A 15,228-nucleotide genomic window follows, 5' to 3' on the forward strand; every position below is an offset into this window, starting at 1 on the left:
GTTCTAGTACTCTGGATATCATTGAGATTACTCCCATGTCTTGCTTTAGTATCTAAGGTTTCAAATGGGGCCTGGAGACCACTTTAGTTTAAAAAAAAAGATAATGTACTTGACATTCCAAGACTATCAATAAATCAAGGATTGAACTTGCTAAAATTAAAATAGGAATTGAAAAAAAACCCTCAAAATGCCAACCAAAATCCAGGACCTGATGTTTGCCACCAAAGTTTTGAGGGTAGTGCATAGGCATAGTAGCCATGATCTTCTAAAGTGCTCATAGTTTAAAAAAACTGGCCCTTGAAACTGGAATATCAGACATAACTCGAGTATTTAAGAAAGGGGAGGGAAAGAAAAGTTACATCAAAGTCTAATATTTGTAATATCAGTTCCTAGAATCCATAAGGAAAACAGTTGACCACTTTGAGAAATTTAAATTGATTACAGTGCATATTTATAAAGGGTTATTCGCATTCAATAAACTTAAGTTAACTTTATTGAGGAACTCAATGGTTAAAGTAGTTGAAAATATGTATGGATGAATTTAGTAAGATTTTGCATGAGAGACTTTTAAGCAAAAATAAAGCTAATGGGGTTGCAGGTAAATGATTGGTCTGGGTAGGTGTTAAAACACTTGAATAACAAGAGTATGTAGTTGGCCACCTTCGGCCCAACTTTGTCCCTACCCAAGAAACCCCATCTATGTTAGTCCCATTTACCTGTGTCCCATATCTCTCTGAACCTTTCCATAATAATAATTCTGACCATCTACCCTATTTCTGCCTCTCATAAGTTTATATATTCTGTCAGATCTCCCCTCAACCTTTGAAATTCAAAAAAAAACAATCCAAGCTTGTCTAACATCACCTTCTAATTAATACACTCTAAACCAGCAACATTCTGGTTTACCTGTGCCTTCTCAAAGCCCCAACATCCTTCCTGTAATGGGTTTAACAGAACTTTATATTCAATGCCCTGACTTATGAAGATAAGTATACTATAAGCCTTCTTTCCCACTATCTGTGTTATGGGGCTGTCCCACTGTACGAGCTAATTCAAGAGTTCTCCCGAGTTTCCCCTGATTCGAACGCGGAGAATTACGGTAATAACTGCTCGTAGGTACTCGGGGCTCTCGTGGACATTTTTCAACATTTAAAAAATCTTCACGAGTCTTCCCGAGTTTACCGCGTTTCCTGAGTACCTGCCGTTAGCGTTATAAGCCGCTAAGAGACGTCCCGAGCTCCGACGTACCCGCTCCGTACATTCTACGTGCTTACCACGAGTTTGATTTTTTAAAACTCGGGAGAGCTCTTGAATTAGCTCGTACAGTGGGACAGCCCCTTTACCACTTTCAGGGAACTATGAACTTGGACCCTAAGATCCCTCTGAACATCAATACTACGAGGGGCTTTGCCATTAACTGTATGCTTTCCCCTTACATTTAACCTCCCAAGTGCAATGCCTCACACATGCTCGGACTGAACTCCATCTGTCACTGCTGTAGCCAATCTCTTATCCCTTTGACAACCTTCCTCACTGTCTGCAGCCTCACCAATATTGCTGTTGTCTACAAACTTACGAAGCAACCCATCTACATTTATGTATTTAAGTTCAGTTTAGAGATACATCGCGGAGTCCGCACCGACCAACGATCTCCGCACATTAAGATTACCCTACACAATTTTACATTTACACATTTATACCAAGCCAATTACCCTACAAACCTGTACACCTTTGGAGTGTGGGATAAAATCGAAGATCTGCAAGAAAACCGACGCAGATCACGGGGAGAATGCACAGACAGGCACCCACTGTCAGGATCGAATCCGGGCCTCTTGTGCTGTAAGGCAGTAGCTCTACTTTGTCGCCCAAGTCATCTATATATCCCCGACTACAGGGATCCCACCACAGTTCCCAGCGGACCTCCATTGGTCACAGACATCCAACCAGAATAACATCCTTTCATTACAACCCTCTTGTCTTCTACGAGTAATCCCGTTCTGAATCCAAACAACCAAGTCACTGTGGATCCCATCCATCTTCTGGATCAGCATACCATGAGGGACTTTATCAAATGCCTTACTAAAATCCACTGCCCGGCCTTTATCGATCACCTCAAAAAATGCAAATCGAGTTTGTAAAAGATGACCTGCCTTGGATAAAGCTATGCTGACTGTCCCAAATTAGCCTATTCTCTTCCAAATGTGAATAATTCCTATCCCAAAGACTCCTACCACAGACGTGAGGCTCTCTGGCCTATAGTTTCCTGAACTATCCCAACTTCCCTGCTTAGATAAACATTGGCTGTTCTCCAGTCCACTAGAACCTCACCAGTGGCCCAAGAGGACACACAAATCTTTGTCAAGGCGAACAGGAACATGCATGCATTGAACTCTCACCATCACTCTTTTAGAAACATCCCTATTTCTAATCACCATGTAGAAATTACAGCTGTGTTTATGCATAGTTTCCCCCCCCCCCCCCCCCCTTTTCATGGCACCATAATGGCTTCACAGGTGTTTGTAATTGCCTCCTTAATGCAGGTATAAGAGAGTTCTCAGCACCGTCTTTCCTCCAGTCTTTCAATTACCTTTGGAAACTTGTATTGCTGTTTATCAACCAAAGTTGTGCCAATGAAAGTCAAAGAAGCCATCAAAGAAAGAAGAATAAAATTGTTAGAGACATCAACCAACCCTTAGGCTTACCAAAATCAACTGTTTGGAACATCATTAAGAAGAAAGAGAGCACTGGTGAGCTTATTAATTGCAATGGGACTGGCAGGCCAAGGAAGACCTCCACAGCTGATGACAGAAGAATTATCTCTATAATAAAGAAAAAATCCCCAAACACCTGTCCGACAGATCAGAAACTATCTTCAGGAGTCGGGTGTGGATTTGTCAATGACCCCTGTCCGCAGAAGATTTCATGAACAGAAATACAAAGGCTGCACTGCAAGATGCAAACCACAGGTTAGCTGCAAAAATATGATGGCCAGGTTTGCCAAGAAGTACTTATTAAAAGCAACCACAGTTCTGGAAAAAGGTCTTGTGGACAGATGAGACAAAGATTAATTTATATCAGAGTGATGGCAAGAGCAAAGTATGGAGGAGAGAAGGAACTGCCCAAGATCCAAAGCATACCACCTCATCTGTGAAACACGGTGGTGGAGGAGTTATGGCCTGGGCATGTATGGCTGCTGAAGGTACTGGCTCACTTATCTTCATTGATGATACAACTGCTGATGGTGGTAGCATAATGAATTCTGAAGTGTATAGACACATCCTATCTGCTCAAGTTCAAACAAATGCCGCAAAACTCATTGGCAGGCAATTAATTCTACAGCAAGGCAATGATCCCAAACACACTGCTAAAGCAACAAAGGAGTTTTCAAAGCTAAAAAATTGTAAATTCTTGAGCGGCCAAGTCAATCACTCGATCTGAACCCAATTGAGCATGCCTTTAATATGCTGAAGTGAAAACTGAAGGGGACTAGCCCCCAAAACAAGCATAAGCTAAAGATGGCTGTGATACAGGCCTGGCAGAGCATCACCAGAGAAGACACCCAGCAACTGGTGATGTCCGTGAATCACAGGCTTCAGGCAGTCATTGCATGCAAAGGATATGCAATAGAATAGAATAGAATAGAATAGTAAGATTAAACGAGAACTTACCAGTTTGAAGTTTGATCTGTATTTTATGAGGAGCTACGATGAGGGATTACGTGAAGAAGCCCGCCAGGACGCATGCGTGCCATTCTTCAAAGCAGCGGTGTGAAATCACAGATAACTGTAATGACTAAACATAGTAAGATTAGAGAAGAGATACCAGTTAAGTATATGATCAAGGGTGGGAGCGGAGGGCACGTAATCCCTCATCGTAACTCCTCATAAAATACAGATCAAACTTCAAACTGGTAAGTTCTCGTTTAATCTTACTATTTTACTTCGGAGTCACGTGAGTGACTACGTGAAGATTTTAAAGCTCTGTGATTTCATGCCGTGGAAACGAGTCCATGCATCACGTCTGCCTTGATGACTAGGAGGAATTATGTTAACTTAATTTGGACATGAATTCGACATTGAAATCATAAAATTTGTTAACACAAAATTATAACCCCTTTTTATGGGTTTAAATTAATTTACAGAACTTAAAATTGTTTCTGCAAACGTTCCAGGTTTCATTACTGGTTTGTTGTAAAATAATTGGAATGTTTTTTCCCCAGACCATCCTGCTGCCTTGAGGATTTGGTCCATTGGTACATCCAACTGTATCGCTGCCGATGTAGCTGCAGCCCTGGTGGAATGAGATTTAAAAATATTAGTGTCCACCCCAGCCTGTGTTAGCACCTGTTTCAGCCATCTTGAGATGGTCTGGACCGTCACTCTTTTGTGTGGTTGCTTGTGGCTGACCAAAAGTGCCTTCTCATTGCCTCTTAGGATTTTCGTTGTCTCCATGTATAACGACAGATGTCTTACTATACAGAGACGGTCATCTGTTGGGTATGACCTAAATTGTATATTGAGGCCTGCTGATCCCTGTCTGTTCTGCTTTACTAACTCATAGATATGAAACTTAATATTTTCTGTTGAGGAAGTCATGTTGTCCAGTCTTAGTTTATGCAGTGACTGTACCCTCTGTGCCGTGACCAATGCCATTAGCATGACTGTTTTTAATGTCAGTCTGTGTAGGGACAGAGCTGTTGCTGGAGACCAATTCCTGAGCATCTTCAGGACAATACTTACATCCCATATTTGGGAGTACCTGGTTCTTGGGGGATTAGTATTAAAAATTCCCCTCATAAGTTTTGTTGCCAGTGGGTGAGTCCCAACAGAGTAACGCTCTGTCCCCTGCCATAGGTAAGTCGATAGGGCACTTCTGGCGCAGTTGATGGCACTGTAACTGAGCCCCTCATCATTGTGGAGGCCTGCCAGATATTCCAGAACAGACGGGATGTTCACGTCTCTGTAGGTGATGTTGTTTTTATGGCAGTACATCTCCCACTTCCTGATATAGACCAGATACTGTTTTTTGGTTGACTGTCTTTGTGCCGCCAAGATCATGTTCACTGTTCGGTCCGTCAGTCCCAGTTGTAGTAGAGGTGTTTTTAAACTCTACAAATTAATAAGTTCAAATGTTTATGGCATGGGTGGCTATCCCTTGTTACGGGATGTAGCAATAAATCTGGTCTATGTGGGATGGTGATGCATGGTACCATGTTTAATACCACTGGGAACCATGGTTGAGTAGGCCAATCGGGTACTACCAAAATACCAGACGCAGAGTCTTCTTGTATTTTCCTTAATACCCGACTGATGAGGCAGAAAGGAGGGAATGCGTAAATAAACAATTTCCCCCCAATGCAGCGAAAATGCATCTGTCGCCGCTGCCCCAGGGTCTGGTTCCCATGAAACATAATTTGATAACTGGTGGTTAAGTCTGGATGCGAATAGATCGATATCTGGTGTTCCATATTTTGCTGTAATATCAGCAAATACTTTTTTATTCAACATCCATTCGGTGTTTTCATTAATTTGCGTGGCCTGGTGTCTGCCACTAAATTTAGTCTTCCTGGTAGGTAAGTGGCTGATATCCAAATATCTCTCTGGATACACCATTGCCAAATTGTATTAGCCAGATTGTCACATGATGTCGATTTGTTTCCACCCATGTGGTTAATGTATGCTACCACGGTGGTATTGTCTATCTGTAGTCTAACATGCTGGTGATATGACCCAGTACAATATGACTTTAGGCCATGGAATGCACCCAACATTTCCAGGTAGTTTATGCCCAGTGTGAGTAATAATGATGCCTCCTGAGCAGTCCATCTACCTCCACAGCTGGTGATGGCAATGGTGGCTCCCCACCCAAGTGCACTGGCATCAGTTTGTAGTACCATGGAAGGGTTACTGACAATGATTGGATTGGAACAAAGCCATATCTATCCACCATTTTAGTTCCATTTCAGCTTGATTGGTAGTTTCATAGGTCTGTCAAAGTGACCTGCATTAGTTTAGAGTGCTTGTATTTTTGCTTTCTGTAAGTTTTGGTAATGTAGAGGTCTAATTGTGTGGCTGGAAAGGCAGCCACCATTTGCCAATTACTTTTGCTACCAATCTGATGGATGGTTTGCTGATGTCAATGAGGTTATGCAAGCCTCTATTAAATCTCTAGCCTTTCCCTTAGGCAGAGTCATCGACATGTGAACTGAGTCAATGGTGAAACCCCCAAATAGTCCATAGTAGTGGAAGGCGTTAGTTTAGATTTAACTGGATGGATAATAAATCCCAGTTTTTCAAATAACTGTTTTGTGGCTGTTACAGTTTGTTTGGCCAATTCCAAAGTTTTGCCCACAATAAGTATGTCATCTAAATATGCCATGACCATGTGTTTACGTTTCCGTAGAAACGCTAGGGCTGGTTTCAAAATTTTTGTGAACAGCCTGGGGCTGATGACCCATTTGGCAGTGCTTTATACTGCCAGAGTTGCCCATCCAGTTAAATTTTAAGTAACATCTTTTAAATCGATGCTGGCCATGAAGTAACCTTTGGAAATTAATTGTTTAGCAGTAACAAAGGTTTCCATTTTGAAGTGAATATATTGTACAAATGTATTCAATTTTGTCAGATCTATGATGATGCGACAACCACTATCTTTTTTGTTTTTGGTAAATATATTGGACACGAATTTTAATGATTCGTGTTGAGTTTTCTCAATTACACCTTTTACGTAAAGCCACTCCAGTTTAGCTTGCGCTTTTGATTTTTCTTTATGAGAAAACACGAACATTCGGTTCGGTATATGTTGAACTGGAGGGCTGTACTTGTGTATAAACTCTATTGTATATCCCTGGATACTGCTTAAGATGTAAGTATCGGTTGTTAACATGTTCCATGCATTCAGAAAAGAGTGTAATCTCCCCCCAACCTCCATGCTCCCTGTATTTTGTAGGGAACCAGACCCACCTACCTCCATAGTTACCAGTGGCAGGTTTACTTATTTTTTGTAGGTTCTTCGCTGCTGTTGTTGCGCTGGTGTCTGGATTTTCGGTTTGGTTGGCGTTGGAGGTCCCCGCATCTTCCAAGAAGGCCGGCCTGGGCCATGGCCTAAAAAGACTCATGTTTTGAGTACCGGGCCTTCGAGCTTTCACAAGTTCTGCTGGTGGGTGCGTAGGGGTGCTGTCTTTGGCTGTAGTGGGTTTTTGTTGGAGTCCCTCTACTCTGGAGTCGCACGAGCTTCATTGGCTCGTCTCCAGCTGGTTCAAAATACTGCCGCTCGCCTTTTAACCGGAACCCGAAAGAGGGAGCACATTACGCCAATTTTGGCCTCCCTTCACTGGCTCCCAGTGCACTTTCGAGTTCATTTTTAAATTATTTTATTTGTTTTCAAATCGTTGAATGGGCTCGCCCCGCCTTACCTCTCTGAGCTGCTCCACCTATATGCTCCTGCCCGGTGCCTCAGGTCAGCTGATCAGCTGCTCCTTGAGGTACCAAGGTCTAAGCGGAAGCTCAGAGGGGATAGAGCCTTTTCTGTTGCTGCTCCAGCACTCTGGAACACCTTGCCGTTGCACATCAGACAGGCCCCCTCACTGTCCATCTTCAAATCCTCCCTAAAAACTCATTTTTATTCTCTGGCTTTCAACACTGGCTGAGATATTGCTCCTGTTCTTAGTGCTTTTAATGTCTTTTAATTTTTACTGTTTTTTAGTCCTTCGTTTTACGGTTTTTAATGGTTTGTAATAACTTTTTGTCCATGAGTTCTCATGTACAGCACTTTGTGGCAACTGCGGTTGTTTAAAGTACAATACAATACAATACAATTCAATTTATTGTCATTTGGACCCCTTGAGGTCCAAACGAAATGCCGTTTCTGCAGCCATACATTACAAACAAATAGACCCAAGACACAACATAATTTACATAAACATCCATCACATTGCTGTGATGGAAGGCCAAAAAAACTTCTCTCTCCACTGCACTCTCCCCCCCGATGTCAGAGTCAAAGTCAAAGTCAAAGCCCCCGGCGGGCGATGGCGATTGTCCCGTGGCCATTAAAGCCACGCCGGGTGATGCAAGGCCGCACACCGGGTCTTGGTGTTAGAGCCCCCGGCGTGCGCTCGCAGAGACCCGCCGCCATTCCAAGCCGCGCGGGGCGGTGCTGTAAGGCCCCGCTCAGGTGCTCTTCAACCCCGCAACTCGGGCGGGAGAAGTCGCCACTGCAGAAGCCCCAAAAAGCGGTCTCCCTCCAGGGACCCGCGGGCTCCCGGTGTTACCGTCCGCCAAACCCGCAGTTGCAGCCACCGAATCTCCGGGGGTCGGGTCGCAGCAGCGTCCACCACAGCTCCACCCGCTCTGGACTCGGCCAGCTCCGCGACGGTGAGGTGAGTAGTCGGCAACAGAGCCCCCGGTCTTCCTGTTGGAGGCCGCTCCTCGTTGCAGCCCCAACGACAACGGAGACCCGACAAAGAAAAGGTCGGGTCTCCCGTGCAGGGAGAGATTTAAAAGTTACCCCCAACCCCCCCCACACCACCCCCACCCCCCCACACACATACCCCAACAAAAATAACAAAAACTACATAAAAACATAGACATAAAATAATAAAAATGCAGACGGACTGCAGAGGCCGCAGCTGACGAGAGTCGCGCCGCCTACAACGAGAGTCGCGCCGCCTACAAGTGCTTTATAAATAGAGTTATTATTATTATTAGTCCCAGGGTTTTTGCTTCCTCATCGAGCTCCTTGACTTGCTTCGATTGGTTGCCTCCAAACAATAGTATTGGTGGTTTTGTGGTCCCAGGTTTGCACAGTCCCTGCACCCCTTGCACACTTGTCTTTCCTTCTGCGGACCCCTCTTCCAGGTCAGCCCAGAACTGACCCGCAGTGCTCCCCTCTGATGAGGTAGAAGCACTGTGCAGCCCTTCAAGAGGTACTGCTGTGGGTTTATCATAGGGCCCACAGTGACCCGGCTCCATCTCCCGGAGTCTGTCACGTTGGAGCAAATGCTCCACACACCGCTCCATCCGGCTCCAGTGCTCTCGGTCGCTGGCCGCCCGCGGTTGTTCAAAGTCGGACTCCTCTGAGTCCACGACCTTGTTTGTTTTGTGTCTAGCCTTACCGCCCGGCCGCGTGGATCTGGCCGGTGCGGAGGCGACATCGGGCACAGCTGATCCCACTATCGGTGATCCGAGTGCCACTGGCTGCTGCTGGCTGCCCGCTGCTCCGCTGTCCTCCCTCACCAGCTTTGTCGCAGCCCGTTGGTTTCTCCACCTGTAATCAGCATGGGAAAACACAAAAGACCGCAGCTCTTACCTGCAGGTCCTGGTTTAAATTGTCGCTACAGGGGAACGTCGTTCCACCCCGCCTCCTCCGTTTTCGACTGTCAAAAGTCGACGGCCCCATTCTGAATAGTCTCCCGCCCGGCCGTGGTGTTCTGGCCGGCGCGGGACAAAAAGTCGGCACAGCTGATCCCTTATGGGGCTTGTGCCTTCAGCTGCTGCTGGCTCCCGCAACTTCGCGGTCCTCCTCAGCCAGCTTTACTCGCAGCACTTGTGGACACTATTTTGTCCAGCTTCCCCCCCTGTGTAAAAACAGCGCGGGGACAAAAACTACTGCAGAGTAAATCACTTACCTCGCGGTTTCAAACTTACCGCTGCGGGGGAACGTTCCACCCCGCCTGTCGTTTCGCAAGCGTGAAAGCGATATGACACGCATGCGTCCTGGCGGGCTTTTTCACGTAGTCACTCACGTGACTCCGAAGTAAAATAGTTTATTTATTGTCATTGTAACATGAACAACGAAATTTAAAAATGTCAGCCAGTCAGTGCACCATTCAAACATTTCTAAAAGCTAACGATACATACAAGGTAAAATATTAAAAAAAGATAAACAACTAAAATAAATATCATGAAAATAGCACGCATAAACATCCAACCCTACATCCTTCTGTCGATTTCACAGTGTACCACAGTCCCTTAGTATGTATCGCCCCTGCGTTCCTTGGCGGCTACATTTAGTGCCTTTATAGCAGTGGGGTAAAAACAGTTTTTAAGTCTGTTTGTCCTTGTCCTTGTAGATCTGTACCGTCTGCCTGACGGCAACAGTTCAAACAGGGAGAGTCCGGGGTGGGAAATGTCCTTTATAATACTCTGGGATTTTTTGATGCAGCGGGAACTGTGTAAGTCCTCCAAGGTAAGGAGAGGGCAGCCGACATTCCTCTGGGCGTTGTCAATGGCTCTCTGGAGCGCTTTCCTCTGAGCCGCTGTGCAGCTGGTGTACCATACGCATACACAGTATGTTAGGATGCTCTCAATGGAGCACCGATAAAAGGACAGCAGCAGTCTCTGAGTGATGTTATTCTTCCTGAGCACCCTCAGGAAGTGCAGTCTCTGCTGGACCTTTTTCAGCAGCGCAGAGGTGTTCACGCTCCACGTTAGGTCCTCCTCAATATGGATTCCCAGGAAGCGGAAATCCGCCACCCTCTCCACACAGTCCCCTCTGATAATTAATGGTACCATGTCCGTTTTATTCTTCCTGAAGTCTATTATTATTTCCTTTGTCTTTAAGGTGTTGAGGAGCAGGTTATTTTCTCCACACCACACTGTCAGCTGCTCCGCCTCATCCCGGTAGGCGTACTCGTCCCCCCCGGAGATGAGTCCCACCACCGTAGTGTCATCCGCAAATTTGACAATGGTGTTGCTGTGGTGGGCGGGGGTGCAGTCATGTGTGTAGATGGTGTAGAGCAGGGGGCTCAGCACGCAGCCCTGTGGAGAGCCGGTGCTGAGGGCCGTGGATGTGTGATGGCCCACTCTGACTCTGGCTGCGACCCGACAGGAAGCTATTTATCCACATGCAGGTGGAGTGTGGAAGTCCCAAGTCCCCCAGTTTGTCCACCAGTTTGTGGGGAAGGATGGTATTAAAAGCAGAGCTGTAGTCCACAAAGAGCATCCGCACGTAGCTCCCCCACTGCTCCAGGTGGGACAGTGCAGCATGGAGAGCTGTGGCTACAGCGTCCTCTGTAGATCTATTCGCTCTGTACGCAAACTGGTGGGGGTCAAAGCTTCGGGGCAGGAGTGATGTGATATGACCCCGGACCAGTTTTTCAAAACACTTCATCACCACTGGTGTGAGTGCGACTGGCCGGTAGTCGTTGAGGCTGGAAATGTGGGGTTTTTTGGGCAAGGGGGCTATGGTTGCGGACTTCAGACAGGGTGGAACAGTGGACTGGGCCAGAGACTGGTTGAAAATCCTCGTACAGACTCCAGCCAGCTGGTCTGCGCAGTCCTTCAGCACGCGTCCAGAGACGCCGTCGGGTCCAGTAGCCTTCCTTGGATTGATGGCCCGCAGCGTGCGCCTCACCTCATGCTCCTCTATCTTGAGGGTTTGGCTGCTGTGGACCATGTGGTGTGATGTGGCTAAAATACTAAACATGACTACTTTCATTTACATGACTTTGCTGTGTCCCAAACATTATGGTGCCCTGAAATGGGGGGGACTATGTATAAACACAGCTGTAATTTCTACATAGTGAAACCAAAATGTATAAAAATGGCCTTTATTAACATCTGACAAGGTGCACTTTAACCGCATGTGATTTTTTTCTATTATAAATTTCAAATTGTGGAGTACAGAGGCAAATAAATAAATGATAGGTCTTTGTCCCAAACATTATGGAGGGCACTGTATATATTGTACTCTACAATGAATCAACATACACCGTGAATACCATTGATGAAGAACTGTGGGAAAGTGAGTAATGTCGACGGGAACATAAAATTACATATAAACATCGAGTGTGAAACTGGCAGATCAATTTCAGCAAGTTTCTGGTCACATTTTACTCAAAGCATAGATTCAAGAAGTTTTTTAAATGACACAAAACTGGGAACAAAGAGGTTTGTGTGCCCTCTATATTAAAATTTAGGGTTGACAGAAGAAATAATTGCAATAATTGGGACATCAAAAGGCGTCATCAATTTTCAGTTTTGACAGGCGCTGCAGAGCCTAGTTAGGCATTTAGAACGATGTAGAATTCTCGTCATTGCACCTTAATCTTAGCCTTGGGTGATTGATCAGTCAAAAGGAGAGAGAGAGAATATATGCATGTGGCATGTTTCTCTGAAATATAAATTGTTAAGGGGTGACTGATTGACTAAGAATTTGAGAAGTTCAAGATATGATAAAAATGTCCTTATTGGGAAGGATTGGTGTAAAGGGTTAATTTGGGAAGTTTGGGTTGCAAAGGAGAATTGTAAAAAGTATGAGGGGATACAAAGCATACAAGGCCAATTCAGTGAATGATTCTAAAAATCCATGATTTTTGAATGCAAAGTATATTGAAGGACATGGTGAGTACACAGATGACATAAAGATCATCCAAGTATCAGCATTAAATAGTGGTACAGGTTTGAGGAGCCGAGTTGGAGGGCGGCAGCTACGACCACCCCGGGCCGCGGAGAACCGGCCCGTTCGCGGAGCTCGGTGAGCCGCGGGACTGATTACCATCGCCCGGTGGGGTATCGCCTCAGCGCAGAGGGAGAAGAGGAGGGAAGAGACAGTAACCCTAAGATTTTTGCCTCCATCACAGTGAGGAGGTGCCTGGTGAACTCACTGGTGGATGTTAATTTGTGTTTATTGTGTGTTTTGTTTATTATTGCATGTATGGCTGCAGGCAACGACATTTCGTTCAGACCGAAAGGTTTGAATGACAAATAAAGGATCCAAGTCTAAGTCTTCTATGTTTAAGTTAAGAATCCAAAATATCGAGAATGAAGTTGCTTCCATGTACGGTATAATACAGCAGTTTGAGCAGTGGAATCCTCGCCCCACCTCCAGAACCGTAGATTCCAGATCATTGACACAGCAGAATCCTGCCTATGTGTAATATCTGGATCGATACACCCCCCTCCAGATGCCATCTAATGGGGCTTTTTCACGGGGCGAGTTGACGCAAGATGTCACCAGAGTGAAGTGGTCGTGGTCCAGCACGAGTCTCGCACGATATAACGGGGGGTAGATAAAGAGTTCCCACGGTACTCGGCATTTCTGTTATTTGTGCGAGTGACTTGTCCGTCTCCCTTTTTTTTCACTTGGAAAATATGGATAGGTGACGTTTCAGGTCGAGACCCTACTTCAGTCTGAGGAAGAGTCTCGACCCAAATCGTCACCTATCCATCCTCTACAGGGATGCTGCCTGACCTGCTGAGTTACTCCAGCACATTGTGTCTTTTGTGTATTATGCAGTTCTTTGTATCTAACATTGTTAACTGTTTCCTAACCTCAATTGTTTTTCTTTTAAAGAAAACTATGCTTGACCTCCCATCTATACATAGCACTGCACTATGTTTGATCTCTCTTTTCTCATTTGTCTTTTCAGTTACTCCAAATGCTTTTAAGTGATTGAAATACAACTCACAAGGATGTTCCTCCTCATCTGTCAAAGCCTGTCATTAGTCTTGAAGCAGCTGACCACAGCAACCTTCTCCAGTGCCCCCCCCACCATTGTTCAGCCACTCATCTGATCCCATTCTTTTCTATAATATTAGGCCAGAGAATCACCTGCATTGTACTTTTTCTACTCCCATATAGAATATAGAACAGCACTGGAACAGGCCCTTCTGCCCACGATGTCTGTGCCAAACTAATGCCAAGCTAAACTAATCTCTGCCTGTATATGATCTATTGCCCTCAATTCTCTGCATATCCAGTTGCCTACCTGAAGAAGGATCCTGACCCGAAACGTCACCTATCCATGTTCTCCTGAGATGCTGAGCTACTCCAGCACTCTGTATCTTCTGCCAATCTAAAAGCCTCTTAAACACACACTATCATATCTGCTTTCACCAGCACCCCTGGCAATGTGTTCAAGCCACTCACTAACCTCTGTGTAAATGAAACCTGCCCTGCAAATCTCTTCTAAACTTTACCCCCTTCACCTTAAAGTTATGCCTCCGACTTTGAAATCCAAGTCTATTTAGGACGACAGATGGCACAATGGGCTAAGTGTTCGGCTGGCAACCGGAAGGTAGCCGGTTCGAATCCCGCTTGGAGTGCATACTGTCGTTGTGTCCTTGGGCAAGACACTTCACCCACCTTTGCCTGTGTGTGAATGTGTGTGAGTGATTGGTGGTGGTTGGAGGGGCCGTAGGCGCAGATTGGCAGCCACGCTTCCGTCAGTCTGCCCCAGGGCAGCTGTGGCTACAGAAGTAGCTTACCACCACCGAGTGTGACTGAGGAGTGAATGAATAATGCGATGTAAAGCGCCTTGAGTATTAGAAAGGCGCTATATAAATCCCATCCATTATTATTATTTTCCTACCTCTCCCTGCAGCTGAAACCCTCTAATCCAGGCAGTATTCTGGTAAACCTCCTCTGCACCCTCTCCAAAGCCTCCACATCCTCCCTGTAATGGGGTGACCACAACTACATGCAATGTTCCAAATGAGGTCTAACCAAAGTCCTATAGAGCTGCATCATGACTTCTTGGACCCAAATTCTTTTACAGGTCAGGTCATGAATTCTTGTGCATCCATCTCAGTGGGCTTGATTGGTGCCTAATTTGAAAGAAAGCATTTTAATGCCCCTGTCCACTTAGGAAACCTGAACGGAACCTTTGGAGACTGCGCCACACCCAAGGTTTCCGTGCGGTTCCCGGAGGTTTTTGTCAGTCTCCCTAATGGTCGAAAGTGGTTTCCGCTTCTTCTATGTTCCGGCGATTATTTCAAAAAATTCAATACCGGCCGTGACTAAAAATAGGTTGCCGTTTTAAAAATCGGTAATTTTTTAGTTGAAGCCAGTTGCGATGCTAGTTGAAGGTGGTTGCCTGAGGTTGCAGGTAGTGGAAGCTAAGGCCTCCCTGATGGAATAAAACTGGGTGAAAAAAAGGTCTTACCTTCCACTACGGAAACCTTGGGTGGGGCGCAAAGTCTCCAGAGGTTTCCGTTCAGGTTTCCTAAGTGGGACAGGGGCATAAGCCTTAACATACATTCAACAATGCACTGGTGCTACTTGAAAGCAACCTCATCAACACTAGTAAGGAGAGGCTCTCAGAATGTAGGTGGGTGATGGAATTAGCCTTTACATCCCAGCTTTCCACAACCTCGACCAAATGTGCAAAAAAAAGATCTTCCATTACTTCACAGCAAGCATGCTAAACCACTTTTAGAGCCGTTCTTGTGAAGTATAGCCAGTGTTGTAAGATAGGAAATGTGGCAGTCAACCTGAAATCTGCAAGTT

The sequence above is a fragment of the Amblyraja radiata genome, chromosome 8, assembly GCF_010909765.2.
Source record: "Amblyraja radiata isolate CabotCenter1 chromosome 8, sAmbRad1.1.pri, whole genome shotgun sequence".
NCBI classification, from domain to species: domain Eukaryota; kingdom Metazoa; phylum Chordata; class Chondrichthyes; order Rajiformes; family Rajidae; genus Amblyraja; species Amblyraja radiata.